At 38.8% G+C, this 16,397-nt stretch overlaps 1 pseudogene; it reads left to right on the top strand.

Annotated features, from left to right (window-relative positions):
• Positions 1-1,885, top strand: part of LOC132007193 (ferritin light chain-like) — a 26,792-nt pseudogene extending 24,907 nt beyond the window's left edge.
• Positions 1,886-16,397: the final 14,512 nt, after the last annotated feature.

Here is a 16,397-nt window from a genome sequence, read left to right as displayed (position 1 = left end):
ATCATGAGAGACTATGGACTCTGAAAAACAATCTGAGGGGTTTGAAGGGGTGGGGGGGGTGGGAGGTTGGGGTACCAGGTGGTGGGTATTATAGAGGGCACAGATTGCATGGAGCACTGTGTGTGGTGCAAAAATAATGAATACTGTTATGCTGAAAATAAAAAATAAAAAATAAAAAAGGAAAATATGGATGGAAAAAGAGGATTCTAAAAAGTGATGGACTGGGGTGCCTGGGTGGCTCAGTGGGTTAAAGCCTCTGCCTTCAGCTCAGGTCATGATCCCAGGGTCCTGGGATTGAGCCCCTCATTGGGCTCTCTGCTCACTGGGGAGCCTGCTTCCTCCTCTCTCTCTGCCTGCCTCTCTGCCTACTTGTGATCTTTCTCTGTCAAATAAATAAATAAAATCTTTAAAAAAATTAAAATATAGAAAGTGATGGCTAAGTAGATATTGGAAACATTGTAAGTAAATGAAATAAAAATTCAGTGTATAGTTTTAATAGTAGCTAGATACAACTGAAGATAGAACTACTAGAAAAATTATTGATAATTCAGCCAAAAACAGATAAAATGGATGGAGGCACAGAGCTACAATGACAAGGTCTAACTCATATTTAGCTGTCCCTGAATGAGAGTAGAGAAATATTGGAGAAGGGAAATTTTAGGACCTAAAAACAAATATCCAAAACTTAAGCAAGGTTACTATTCTACAGGAAAATATATATCCATGGGTGGGGGAATGGGTTAAATGGATGATGGGTATTAATAAGGGCACTTGCTGTGATGAGCAGTTCATGTTGCATTTAAGTAATGAATCACTAAATCCTACACCTGAATCTAATATGACACTATGTTAGCTGGAATTTAAATAAAAATTGATGAAAACACATACACACAGAAGCGCTGCAACAGACTCCAATAGAAAACACCACAAATGCCCATCAAAAGTGGAATGCACAGGCAGTGTGCCCAGCAGTTGGGAGGTCTGTCTTTTGTTCCAGCGGTGTTTGGATGGACCCTTCTACCAGCCTCCAACCACCTTACAACACTTTATCGAGATACAACCTTTGGAGCCATCTTCTTGGCCACCCTCTGCCTCCAGGACCAGCCAACACACAGTTTTGAGCTTAACTTCTTATCACTGATCAACCATGAGCTCCCACATTCATTTGTGTTTTCTTTTAAATATTTTATTTTACTTACTTGGCAGAGAGACACAGAGAAAGAGGGAACACAAGCAGGGGGAGTGGGACAGGGAGACCAGGCTTCCCGCTGAACAGGCTCAATCATGCAGGGCTCCATCGGAGGACCCTGAGATCATGACATGAGCAGAAGTCAGACTCTTAACAACTGAGCCACCCAGTTGCCCCCAGCTCCCACATTCCTCAGTAGTATGCCCCCAATGGGGAGGCCACAGTCAACTGCCTGGTCAACGTGCATCTGTGGGCCTCCTACACCTACCTCTTTCCGGGTTTCTATTTCCACCTGGACGATGTGACTCTGGAAGGTGTGGGACATATCTTAGGCTAGTTGGCTCAGGAGAAACCCCAGGGTGTCCAACATCTCCTGAACATGCAAAACCAGCCCAGCGGCATCCTCTTCCAGGACATGCAGGAGCCGTCCCAGGAGGGCACTGTAGTAAAACCGTGGATGCCAGGGAAGCCGCCCTGGTTCTGGAGAAGAATCAGAACCAGGCCCATTTGGGTCTGCGTGTCCTGGGTTCCGCCCGCACAGACCCTCAGCCCTGTGACTTCCCAGAAAATCACATCCTGCATGAGGAGGGGAAACTCATCAAGAAGATGGCAACCAGCTGACTCACCTCCGCAGGCTGGCCGGCCCCCAGGCTTGGTGAGTATCTCTTCGAGAGGCTGACCCTCGAGCACCACTAGGAGTCTCTGAAGCTCAGCAGTCTTTGAGGGACCCCTCTGGCATCACGCTGGTGTCAAGGCTTGTGCCCTGAGCCTCTCCCTGAAGCCACTAGGCAGCTTTTCAACCACCCAGGAGCCCTCTCCCCACCCGTGGACCAAATGGAAACAATAAAGCTTTTTGAATCAAATAATAATAATAATAATAATAATAAATACATCTATGTATAATGCTTAAATGAATTGTGACATACATTCAGTAAATAGTACAAAGCAAATAAAAATGGACAGATTTCCACCTCATGTCTCAACAATTAAGAATCTTGTAAACACAATCCTGAATGATAGAAATGAGACTTCAAATGATACAGTGTGATTAGAGATAAAGTAAAAAATAACTTAATTTTATACATGAGATGGAATTACAAAGTAAGTAGTTATTTCAGCCAGCAGTGGGGTTCAAATCCTCTTAGTACATCCCCCTGCCCTCTTCCATAGCCCCACCTCCTCTGACCTTCACTTCTTTTTTTTTTTTTTTAATTTATTTATTTGACAGAGATCTCAAGAAGGCAGAGAGGCAGGCAGAGAGAGAGAGAGGAGGAAGCAGGCTCCCCGCTGAGCAGAGAGCCCGATGTGGGGCTTGATCCCAGGACCCTGGGATCATGACCTGAGCCAAAGGCAGAGGCTTTAACCTACTGAGCCACCCAGGTGCCCCTGACCTTCACTTCTGCAGGCCAAAATATTCTGATTACATTGGGCCCACCTGGACAACCCATGACAAAGCTTTTAAGGTCATCTGATTAGCAAACTTAGTTGAATCTCCAACTTTGATTCCATTTTTCAATGCAGCATAACATAGTCACAGGTGAGAGGGGGTAAGGGGAGAGAATAAGGAAGTAGGTGTCTCTGAGAGGGTGGTTATTCTGTCTACAAGTTATATTTTTATTTAAGTTTTGAAACACTTTTTTCTCTCACTATGTTTCTATTCAGCTCACCTAAAGCCACATCTTGAAGTTAAATTCACATTCAAAATTGAGGTAAAATGTGATGCCAAATTTCATTACTGTTCTGCCAGTGGGATTTTACACATTTACTATGCCAATATGGAAATTAAGTTGAATAATCTCCTCTTCCAGCTCACACCCAAATATAAAATGAAACTAAGTAGGTAGATATTTGTAAAAACATACTGATACTCTGGCATAGTATATGGTCTGTTGATATTATTATTCCTTCATTATCATCAAATTCTGATACACATCTTTGAACTAATTGCAGCTACTACCTAATTCTATATCAAGCAAAGGAATGATTTATAATATACATATTGTAGAAAAATTTCACTATGAAGAATGAAAGAAATGGGACACACACACACACACACACACACACACAAATAAAATGCATGTTGCTCCATACGTCTCTCTCTATATATGCTGTTCTCAGACAAGTGAAGTTCTTATAGTCCTAGTAAGTCCAGTTAGAAAGTAACTGCCACCTTATTATTTGAGACTGTCTCAGGTAACTATTGGTCTATTTCCTACATTTACAATAAATGAAAACTGGAAAAAGTATCAAAAATATTTTGTTGTTGTTGAACTTGCAGTAATACAACCCGAACAGTACTGCATTGAATTTTTCAGACCATCACAATCTGGAAGGTAGTTCTGTATTTTTAAAGGGGGGAAAGTACCAGCTTATGTAGTAAGCATTTCGTCTTACTCACAACACTACTGGGCAACAGGTAAGTAGTTGATTTCTATATCCAAAGAAGAGTTGCTAACAGACTTGGGACTGAAATTTAGTCAAGAACACTTAAGGTCACAGGAAATGTGCTAGATCTTTGACCAAAGTCAAAGGTCAGATCTTTGAACTGACAGTGTTTTAGCAAAAGGAGGTACTCTTTGTAGAAATGGCCAATATAATTCTTCCTTAAATGAGAACAACTCATCCATCCATTTTCCTATCCATCTCTCATTTCCTCTTCCCCTCCTTCCCTCCCTCTTCTTTACATAGCTTAATAGCATCTACCAACTTTTATTTGACAACATATGTACTCCAAACTTCCATTAAGATGATAATGTGCGGGGTGCCTGGGTGGCTCAGTGGGTTAAGCTGCTGCCTTCGGCTCAGGTCATGATCTCAGGGTCCTGGGATCGAGCCCCGAATCGGGTTCTCTGCTCAGTGGGGAGCCTGCTTCCCCTTCTTTCTCTGCCTAACTCGCTGCCTACTTGTGATCTCTCTCTCGGTCAAATAAATAAATAAAATCTTAAAAAAAAAAGATGATAATGTGCAATTTAAAAAATTCTTTTGAAAAAAAATCAAAGTAGCTCACCCGTTCTTCAACCTTCAATATTGCTTTTTTTTTTAAATGTCAAAAATTACCTTATTTTAACAGAGAAACTACTTTCCAGTTAGCATCCCCAACTGTCAAAGTAAAGAATGCTATAGGAAGTTCCCAACAGCTTTAAAAATTATATTCTTGGAGTGCCTTTAATCTTTACTGACTTGCACACTCGTCCAATAGATATTAACTGAGCACTTAATACATAAGTAATGAAAATCTAAGATTTTAAAAGATAATCATTAGAATAGTACTTAAGAACCCATCTCATTTGATAGTTACAATCAAATATATTTGATCTGAAACCTTTTTTCATAGCCTATGATTTTTCAGAATACAAATTGCATCTCTAATTACTAAAGGGACTTGTATCTAGTAATTACCCCGAGTTTCTACATAAAAAAACTATCAATTTGCATAATCCTAAATTTAAAATGTCTGATAACTCGTATTTCTTTATTAGCAATTTTAAATCCCCATTTTTATGCATTTGTCCCTCATTTAAAATTTTATCATCTCTCAAATAAAAATCTCAGTTTGAAGTTGACTTAGAATTCCAATTTGACAATGACTTTCTTCCTGTGAACTTCTTCATCTGAATTTCACACAGGAGAAAATAATTGCAAAGATAAGAACTCAATTTAAATATATGCTTTTTGGTAGAAAGTTAACGTATCTAGAGCTTGTATTTAAGTGTTGTTCATGCTTTACTACGTTATGAACAGAAGACACAAATAAAGGTATATATTTCCATGGCAACATATGTCCCAGGTTCTATTATTTACAATCTGGGTCAGTGTAGGCTGCTTGGGCTGCCATAACAAAATACCACAGACTGGGTGGCTTCAACAACAGGAATTAATTTTTTCACAGTTCTGGAGGCTAAAATCCAAAACCAAGTCATGATCAGTTTTCCATGAGAGCGCTCTGCCTGCCTTAGAGAAGCTACCTTCTCACTATTTCCTCAGATGGCCTCTCCTTAGCATGTGTACACAAGAAAAAAGAGAAAGAGACTGAGCTTTCTGGTATACCTTTTTATAAAGACACTAATCCTCTAAAATCAGGGCCTTACCCTTATACCCTCAGTTAATTTTGATTACTTCCTTAGGGCCCCATCTCCTAATACAGCCACACTGGGGGCTTATGGCTTTAGCTTATGAACTGGGGAGGACAGAACATTCAGGCCACAACAGTCAGCTTAAATAGCCATACGTAATGATAATTCATCTTTAAGTGTAATCTGGAAGTATATGTTAGGAGTGCTTTCCTGGCCAGGAAATGCAGGGATACAACCAGGTACCATAAGCCTTTAGGAATTATGCCTCTCCAGAATTCTCTTAAAACAGCCCTCTTAAGCCAATTGTAAGCATAGTTTGTTAACGAATGATATCTCAATACCAGGTCTCCTTCAGAAATATACACTTTTTCAAGCATGTCTCTGTGATGGTCATTACTTTCTGGATGTGATCCACGACAAACACAAGACGTGAAAAAGAAGGTGACACTGTTTTTTATGTGGAGGGTTTCCAAGTCTGCCAAATTTGCTCCAGCTGTATTGGCCTGAGTCACCAGATTCCAGAGCCATTTGTGGTTAACATTAGCTAGGTTTAAAGATAGCTGTGATACATAGAAATTCTCATCCCAAACAGATAAGTGCTATTTCCTGGGACCAGCAAGGGAATAGAATAGGCACAGGACAGAGGTCTGAGGCCCTGGTGTTGCCTAGGTCAAAGAGGCTCAGCTGTTGCCAACAGTTGTGAAGGTGAGGATTGAAGTAGGTAAGGGATCAACTTCAGATAGCAATTAATATAAACAGAGGTCTTCAGAAGTTTTCTACAGACCTGACCAAGGCCTTTCTTTTGTGAGGTTATACAACATTAGTGCTATGTTATGTACAAAGCCCTGCCACTCTGTTTGGGATCAAGGTCCCAAGGAATTCCTACTGCACTGTCTGGCTGTTGCACTTGAGTCAGATTCCAGCTTTACGTTCAGAACAGAAAGTGTCCCAGCCATGAATCCCATTTTACAGGTGCAGTAAAAAATGGCACACAGAGAGGAAAACTTGCCCGAAATAATGTATTCATTTTCCCAGAAATCTTACCAGAGTTGCACTGTGATCTGTTTTGTTAGCCAAGCACGAAAACATGAAGAAAATCTATATTGCCCCCACTGGGAATTTCAAGCATAATGTACTCTTATGTAACTGCCAGAGAAAGAAAAAGAGGACTGAGATCCTAAGTCATTGGTTGATATTTCCGTGAGCAGTCTTCCTGCCATGATGAAATTGAAGGGAAATTGGTGTTTTAGTTTCTGAGACTGCGGGAGTTAGTCAGTTGCAGTTGAACTCATTACCACGGGGAGGCGCTGTTGAGCTGTGGGCCCTCCCTAGACTCCACCTTTAGGGATGTTGGCACCTGAACCCATGCTCTGTGTTGGGAGCCCACAGTATACTGAGCAAGCTGCACCTCACATAAACAAAAGTCATCAAAGGCTGGACAGCAGGTCCCAGCAGAAGGTCTTTAGTCATTGGCCCACACAGACCTAATCACTTAGCAAATAATGGGCATAAAATGCTAAGCATTATTCTAGGCACCAGAGGTATGTCTGAACAAAATGTATCATAATTTCTGCTCTCAAGAAACTTTCATTTATAAGAAAAAAAATTTTAAACCTAGAAACTTGGTTTTAAGGGGGAAACCCCACACTCAAATTGAAAGTAAGCAGTTCAGGTCATGATCCTAGGGTCCCGGGATCGGGTTCCTGGGATTGGGTCCCGCATCTGGCTTCTTTTTCAGTGGGGAACCTGCTTCTTCCTCTACCTGCTTCTCCCTCTGCCTACAGCTCCCCCTGATTGTGTGTGCTTGCTCTCTTTCTGACAAATAGAATCGTAAACAAACAAACAAACAAACAAACAAACAAAAGCAGGGTTTGGAAGTGGGTTAAAGTACCAAGAACACTGAGTTTGACTTGGGAAATGTATAAACTCTTAGAAGCATGAAGTATTAGAGATGGACCAACGGGTAAGAACATGATAAAAAACTGACTATGCACACGAAGGAGACACACAAAATGGGATTGGTGAGATCAGGAGGCAGAACTAGGAAAGAGCCTGAGAGAACATACAAGAAAATCACGTTTTATTTAATAGCTATGACTTTACCATGAGCAGGTAGGATGTTAATAAGGGCACTTATCTCATTTACACAAGCACAGTATTTATGATTAAATTTTATGTTAATACTGAGGAACTATAGAAAAAAAATCTGGATTAAGATCCCATACTTTGAAATGTTCCCAGAACAAGTTCTAGCTTTAGCTGCTCACCTTTATTTATTCTTCCATTTTAATTGGACAGCTATCTAGAAAGAAGGCTCTACGCTTTCTTTGTCATGGGATTTATAACAGGTTCCTTTAATTGTCAGTCTCCCTTACTAAACTGTTTTTCTGAAAGAAAAACTACTTTGATGCCATTATCCTTATATTCATTGCTGGCACCTATCACAGTGCCTCATTTCATATTATGCAGGGCCACCTTATATAGTTGTGCAGGCTGTGCACTGCACAACTCCAGGGGCACGGCACTTATAAATATGATGTGAATGGTACCCCTAAAGTCACACAGTCCACAACCTCACAAACATTTATGGGTGCCCTGGACCTCATCAGTGTTTATTAAATTAATGAAAATATTTGCACCACTTATGATTTGTTGTCAGATGTCAAATAAATATGCCAACTTGTGACATACATAAGTGTACATGGCAAGGACAATGGCATTGTATAATAAATGAAATGGATTTCTATTTTAATCTTCGACTAAAAAGAGATGGCTTTGAAAATTTGTGTTGATTACTTAATGAAGTGACAGAACAGAACACTCATTTAAAAAAAAAAAACAGCCTTCTAGCGTGAGAATAAGTAGATTCCAGTTTCTTATGAAATGGATGATTTTAAAAAGTGGAACTCTTAATATAGTTAAATTAGCAAACTAGAAGATTCACTTACTTGGGTGAACAGCAAGCCTGGGGAAAATATTTTATTTTAATAGAATTTGGTCTCCCCTAAAACATCCCCACAAAGTAATCTTAATAGTTATATATGCTTTGACAATACAGCCACCATTTTCTCCACATCACACAGCCTAGAAAGGTGATGTAAAATACTTTTTTCCCTAATTAGCTTCAAGTTTCCTTTAACAGATACAAATTAGCAGGCAAGCCAAAGTGATGAATGTCCACATGTAATCTTACAAATAATAAGTGGAGGTGAAGTGACTAAAAGTGTCATCATTTCCATCTGTGCAAGAAATTTTGCAATTTTGGTGTCTTTCTTAATTTTGTTGCTTATGATTTCTTGCTTCTTTTGATTTCTTGCTCATGTACATTGTTAACAGATATATGTGTCTTTAAGAACAGTAGGCAGAAATAGTCTACTAATTTGTATCTAATCATGCTGTCTATGAATGTTTCTATCATCCCAAATGAACATTCATGATCTTTTCCAAATTGTCACTATAAAATGTAATATAAACCACTGCAATCAGAATAAATTGAACTGAAGTTATTTTATCCACAAACACAATGCCTGTTAGAACAAGCTGACATGGGGAGCTTTTGAATATGGTGTCCTCCACTGGTCTCTAATGTGTCATTGATGAGCCATCTAAATATGGTTAACCACTTATAAGGCCTCAATATTTTGAATAAAGCATTTTCTTTAGTAAATAAATAACAAATGTAGCTTTGCTATCATGATTCTACAATTCCAATTAAAGCAGATACTTTTTCAATAAAGGAAAAATAAATTCAATTACTAGAGCAACAAAAATAATTGGTGGTAAAAAACAAAACAAAACAAAAACTGGATCTCAAAACAATGGCCATTTGGGGCACTGGTTAAACGTTCAGATTTCTGCAGTCAAAGCTGGAATACAATCTCAGGTAGATGGAGCTGCAACAGACATGTGATTATTAGACAAGCTCCCAGGATAGACCTGCATGTGCTACATCTTGAGAACAAGTAACTTACAGAATAGTTTTCAAGTTTGTTTAATAGTTTTATTTAGTTCATGTGGCCTGAGAAGTTTGGACATCTGCTTTCTAAACATGGATATATTAAAGAGGCCATGGGTATCTAAAATGAGACTTATGTTTAGCTCTCTTTATGTTATATTTAGATATGTTTGCTAAAATGTCTAAATTCAATTCCCAAAGGAAAAGTCATAGTTTCAAGAACCTGAGGTTTCACTCTGCTTTGCAAGCTAACAAGTTATCCTGTCGGTTTCATGGATACTGGTAGGTAAGTGACTACTGGCTCAGAGATCTTGGGTGGGGGTAGGGTGGGCTCTCCTGGATGGTCAGGAGGGCCTGTTCTAATCACATGAATCTTTGAGAAACTTTCGTGTCTGGGGTCAGAGGAAGAGATGTGAGGATGAAATCAGGGCCAGAGAGATGCTACCTTGCTGGCTCTCAAGACGGAAGAAGGGAGCCATGAGACAAGGAATAAAGTGTCAGCCTTTAGAAGCTGGAAAAGGCAAAGAAATGAATTCTTCCCTGGAACATCCAGAAGGAAGGTCCAGAAGGAACACAGCCATGCCAATACCTTGATTTTAGCCCAGTAAGAGCTGTGTTGGTCTTCTGACCCCCAGAACTGTAAGATAATACATATGTGCTGTTGTTTTCCAATGCAGGGCTTGAACTCACAACCCTGAGATCAAGACCTGAGCTGAGATCAAGATTCAGAGGCTTAATTGACAGAGCCACCTGGGCGCCCCATAAATATGTGTTGTTGTAAGCCACTAACTCTGAGGTAATTTTTTAATAGCAACAATAAAATATTAATACGAGCAGTAGCCAGGGCATCAGCATTTTTGTGCCAGTTCTCCCAAGCCCCAGTTCTCACAGGGTAATTCAGAGAAAGCCAGGTGACAGTCGCACACACAGTGATTCTCTTAAAGGAGAAGAATCCTGAGTTTAGGGAACCTGAATCTTTTGTAATGAGAAATAAGAAGGCCTGAGTTTCACTCCAGAGGGAGACACGATCTCTGTCTCCCAAGGCTGTTTGCTCTACAAATATCCTTGAAAAGATTCTCTGAAGCAAAGGGCAGTTGGTTATTTCACTGGCAAGGTTAGCAGAAACACAACAGATGAATACACAATTGTTATTCAACACAAGATGCCATCCAAATTCATTACTCAAGTGTTCCTGAAATACAGAGTTTTCATAATTCAAACTGAGTGACTATAGTTTTTAGCATAACAATAGGTGATGAAATTGATACAGCTGTATAAGCAATGTCTGCTAATGAGAATAAAAAAAAATGAAATCCATTATTATAAAACCAAAATTAACATGAGTATATGCTGGGGTGGTTTTATTTATCATACTAAACATACACGAACACACAAAGATGCCATCACTATTGAAATTGCTACAGGTAAAGAAATCTCATTATTGCTAGTCTGGAACTTTTTGTACTCTAAACTGCTTTCCACTTGAAACAATTGTTTTTATTATGGAATTTTTTAATACTGTGAAGTTTTTTAGTACTCTCCCTCGTATTATAGCAAAAGCAGGCTGTGCTTTTTTAGATAAGATTTATTTTTCTATAAAACTTAGAAATAGATTTTTATTGGTATCTTGTTTAAATTGGCCCAAGTTGCAAAAGGATGAGTATAAATTGCATTTTCCAGTAAAAACAGCTGAAAATACCAGCGTGTGATAAACTTTCTTGTCCTTCTTGAGTTGATAGGCTAAATTAAAGCCTAGTTACTCATTTAAAAGAAGTACTTTACATCCTCTAGCTATTATTAAATGAAATAGTATCTATAAATGGAGATATATTTCAACAGCAGTAGAAAATATACTGGGTCATGCGGTTTGCCTCATAAACATTACAGTCACCATGGTTACTATTATAATCCCTAAATCACAGGGCCCTCTATTCTGCTCAGGTTTGTCAGTGTTTGTGAAATCTGTTCTGTGTGTCCTTCTATCAGAATATGCTCCTTTATCCAGGTCTGCTCCTGAGGATGTCCAGGAAGTTCCATTTCATCTCAGAACTTAGGGGACCATTCAAGCTTGCCATTTGGTCTCTCTGAAGACTAAAATAATACTCAAGAGAGCAGTTTAAGCACTGACCCTTAATCCCTTTAGAAGAGATGAAAGGGTTACGCTTCTGAATTCTACTTTAGATCCTGTTCCCTCATCCCCATTGTGCTGGCCTTTAAGTTGTTGCCTCTCAACCTCAAACCTACCCCTCTGTACTCTGCCTTGTGGAGCTCTGGCTAAGACTATAGACCCCATTTCTGCAATTCCAGCTGCTCTGTGTTAGGCTTTACAAGAAAGAGTTCCATCAGGAGATGGTAGGGCTCAACATGGGAGGGAGAAATGCGGTCAGAGGCAGAAGGAACTATTCTGTGGGAACCCACCTTCAAGCCTCTCTTTTTGAATATTATAAGCTTTCTTTTGCTCCCCAGTGGTAAGGATAGCAGCTACTTTTTGCAGCTACTACCACTCTGATACCTCAGGGTCCCCTTTTGGCTTTTTCAGTTCTCAGTAATTTAAAAATATTGATTCTTCATTTTAAGTGCTTTCTTTTAAAACAACTGGTGGGCTTTGGCACTCTGGCTCTTGACTGATAGAACCCCCAGTGTTTAGGTTAAACATCTCAGAGTTCACTCTGGACATGAACACAGACTGTCTTGGGGGAAATGAATTCCAGAGCACAGAGTCCTCAAAGAGCCAACGGATGGTCTGATTTTTGATACAAGGAGCCGCATATTCAGTAAACATGAATGGAATACCAAGGGTTTCTCAGGCATCCTGCTTAATGAGAGGTGAAATCTGTTCTCAGGTGACATAAATCCAGAATAATGATGGAGCCAATACCAGAAAGGTTACAAAGTACAGTAATATTAAGTTGAAAAGCAAAAGAAGTCCTAATAGCAGTACAGGACACACATAAGGTAACAAAGGAGACTGCTTGATGACTTCCTGGCCAGAGAAGACTTCTCTATTTGTACAGTGGAAAGCTACATAGCAGTAAGAATGAACAAATCTATACAAAACATGAGTGAATCCCACAAGTAATGTTGATCCAAAGAGGCCAGAAACAAGGAGCTTCATACTGTTCCATTCAATTTCTATAAAATTAAAAAACACTGATTTAACCCGTGGTTTTAGGTTAAGACAACAGTTACTTTTGGTGCGGACCATGAGTAGGCAGGTATAGGAGAGATCCTTCAGATATACTGGTAACACAAACTATTTACATTCCATTGTTGATGGACATTCAAGGCTTTTTCCAGTTTTTAGTTATTAAGATATGTTGCTATGTAAACTTTCATTCAAGTATACATTACTACTGTGTATCTACTAAACAATTAGAATTGTTGTTTATACGTATGTTCACCTTAACAGGATACTGCCAAAAGAGTTGTCCTAATTCACATTCCCACCAACATTTTGAGAGCTCTCTTCCACATACTTGCCAACATTCTTCCTGTCACTTTTTTTTTCTTTTTGCATTTTAGTCTTGTGACAGGTATTTAGTTCTATCTCATGGTAGTTTTAGTATGTGTTTCCCAAATGTATAATAAGATTGGACATATTTTCATATTTTATTAGCTATTTAATTTGATATCCTCCTTTATGAAATGACTAGTAAAGAGTTCTTCTTTTTTCATTATGTCTGGGTGGCTCAGTCAGTTAAGGATCTGCCTTTGGCTTAGGTCATGATTGCAGGTCCTGGGATCGACTCCTGCATGGGGCTCCCTGCTCAGCAGAGTCTGCTTCTCCCTCTACCTCTGCCTGCTGCTCCCCCCGCTTGTGCTCTCTTGTTCTCTTTCTTTCTGGAAAATAAATCAAATCTTTTTTTAAAAAGAGTTTTTCCTTTTTTGTATTTTTTTTAATTTTATTATGTTATGGTAGTCATCATACAGTACATCATTAGATTTTGATGTAGCGTTCCATGATTCATTGTTTGTGCATAACACCCAGTGCTCTTAGCAATGTGAGCCCTCCTTAATACCCATCACCAAGCTATCCCTTCTTCCTACCCTTTCCCCTCTAAAACCCTCAGTTTGTTTCTCAGAGTCCACAGTCTCTCATGATTCATCTCACCCACTGATTCCCCTCCCTTCATTTTTCCCTTCCTTCTCCTAATGTTCTTCATGCTATTCCTTATGTTCCCCATATAAATGAAACCATATGATAATTGTCTTTCTCTGATTGACTTATTTCATTTAGCATAATCCCCTCCAGTTCCATCCATGTCAAAGCAAATTGTGGGTATTCATTCTTTCTGATAGATGAGTAATATTCCATTGTCTATATGGACAACTATTTCTTTATCCATTCCTCTGTTGAAGGGCATCTTGTTTCTTTCCATAGTTTGTCCATAATGTGGACATTGCTGCTATGAACATTGGGGTGCATGTGCCCCTTCTTTTCACTACCTCTGTATCTTTGGGGTAAATACCCAGTAGTGCAATTGCTGGGTCATAAAGTAGCTCTATTTTTAACACTTTGAGGAACCTCCACACTGTTTTCTAAAGTGGCTGTACCAACTTGCATTCCCACCAACAGTGTACCCCTTTCTCCACATCCTCTCCAACATTTGTTGTTTCCTGCCTTGTCAATTTTGCTACTCTAACTGGTGTAAGATGATATCTCAATGTGGTTTTGATTTGAATTTCCCTGATGGCTAATGATGATGAGCATTTTGTCATGTGTCTGTTAGCCATTTGTATATCTTCTTTGGAGAAGTGTCTGTTCATGTCTTCTGCCCATTTTTGACTTGATTATTTGTCTTTTGGGTGTTGAGTTTGAGAAGCTCTTTATAAATCTTGGATACCAGTCCTTTATCTGTAGTGTCATTTGCAAATAAGTTCTTCCATTCCTTGGGTTGCCTCTTTGATTCATTGACTATTTCCTTTGCTGTGCAGAAGTTTTCTATCCTGATGAAGTTCCAAAAGTTAATTTTTGTTTTTGTTTCCCTTACCTTTGGAAAAGTGTCTTGAAAGAAGTTGCTGTGGCCAGTGTTGAAGAGGTTACTGCCTATGTTCCCCTCTAGGATTTTAATGGAATCCTGTCTCACATTGAGGCCTTTCATCCATTTTGAGTTTATGTTGGTGTATGGTATAAGAGCATGGTCGAGTTTCATTCTTCCGTATATAGCTGTCTAATTTTCCTGCTTTGCCAAAGATTAGTTGACCATAGAGTTGAGGGTCCATATCTGGGCTCTCTATTCTGTATCTGTTTTTGGTCTATGTATCTGTACCAGTACCATGCTGTCTTGGTGATCACAGCTTTGTAATATAACTTGAAATCAGTCAACATGGTACCTCCAGCTTTGTTTTTCTTTTTAAACATTTCCTTGGCAATTTGGGGTCTCTTCTGCTTCCATACAAATTTTAGGATTGCTTGTTTTAGCTCATTGAAAAATACCATTGTTATTTTGATCAGGGTGGTGTTGAAAGTATAGATTGCTCTGGGCAACATAGACATTTTAACAATGTTTATTCTTCTAATTCATGAGCATGGAATGGTTTTTTTTTCCATCTTTTTGTATCTTCTTCAATTCCTTTCATGAGTGTTCTGTAGTTCCTCAAGTACAGATCCTTTACCTCTTTGGTTAGGTTTCTTCCTAGGTATCTTATGGTTTTAGGTGCTATAGTAAATGGAATTGATTCTCTAATTTCTCTTTCTACAGTTACATTATTATTAATGTATTGTTTTTAAGTCCTGGATTGAAGTGCAGTACTTAACCTCTAAATATTTGTTGATTTTCTAGTTACCTTATTGATAATGATTTCTAATTTAATTGCATTGGAATCATAAAATATAACTTGTATTTTAGTCCTTTGAAATTTACTGAAACTTGTTATATGGCCCAGAACATGTGTAAGTGCATATTCTATGTGCACTTTTTAAAAATGTGTGTTCTACAGTTGTTGGCTATAATGTACAAAAATATTAATTAGGAAGTTTGTTGGTAATGTTTGTCAGGTTGGGTTATCCAAAAGCAGACATTGACAACTTGTCAGTGTAAGATATTTACTACATAGCAACACCTGTGAATAGGGTGGGGGTAGGTTAAGATTAAGCAAAGAGAAAAATTAAATTGTATTGTAGTCCCAGAAAAGCCTCAGAAAATACCATACCACTGTCTGCAATGTAAGTAACCCATCAGGATTATCCCTTAGTGGACTGAAAGCCTTTGATCAGGCATGAAATGTAGAACCCTACCATAATCAATACTTGGATGTGTGTTGCCCAGGTTAACAAGTATGCTCTTGTGGCTCTCTGCAGCTGAGGCAAAATGTGAGGGAAAAAATAAGTGAGGGAACAAATTCTTCCTAGAAGAGATTATTGGTTGTGAATCTTTGTGAACACCAGTATTCTTTAAATCTGCATCATACTGATTTTTCTCTGCTACTAAAGCTTGTTTCATATGTTTTGAAGCTTTATTGTCAGATATATACTTATTGTTGAATCAACTCTTATATGATTATAAGTTAAACTTTTTTTTTTATCTCTGATAATGGTTTGGGGATCTACTTCATCAATATAAACACCACGTCTGTCTTATACTTAATAGGTGTATGGTATTAACTTTTTACAATTCTTTAATTTTAACAGTTTCTGTCTTCAAATTTAAAATGTTTGTTTGAAAACACCATGTAGTTTGGTCTTGCTTTTTTTTTTTTATTTCTTTTGAGCGTAACAGTATTCATTGTTTTTGTACCACACCCAGTGCTCCATGCAATACATGCCCTCCCCAATACCCACCACCTGGTTCCCCCAACCTCCCACCCCCCGCCCCTTCAAAACCCTCAAGTTGTTTTTCAGTGTCCATAGTCTCTCATGGTTCACCTCCCCTTCCAATTTCCCTCAACTCTCTTCTCCTCTCCAACTCCCCATGTCCTCCATGTTATTTGTTATGCTCCACAAATAAGTGAAACCATATGATAATTGGCTCTCTCTGCTTGACTTACTTCACTCAGCACAATCTCTTCCAGTCCCGTCCATGTTGCTACAAAAGTTGGGGTCTTGTTTTTTTTTTTTTTTTGATGTTTTAAATTTTTTATTTTTTTATAAACATGTATTTTTATCCCCAGGGGTACAGGTCTGTGAATCGCCAGGTTTACACACTTCACAGCACTCACCAAAGCACAGACCCTCCCCAAT

The sequence above is a fragment of the Mustela nigripes genome, chromosome X (genome assembly GCF_022355385.1).
Source record: "Mustela nigripes isolate SB6536 chromosome X, MUSNIG.SB6536, whole genome shotgun sequence".
Classification (NCBI taxonomy): Eukaryota; Metazoa; Chordata; class Mammalia; order Carnivora; family Mustelidae; genus Mustela; species Mustela nigripes.
This window is presented reverse-complemented; position numbering and strand designations above follow the sequence as displayed.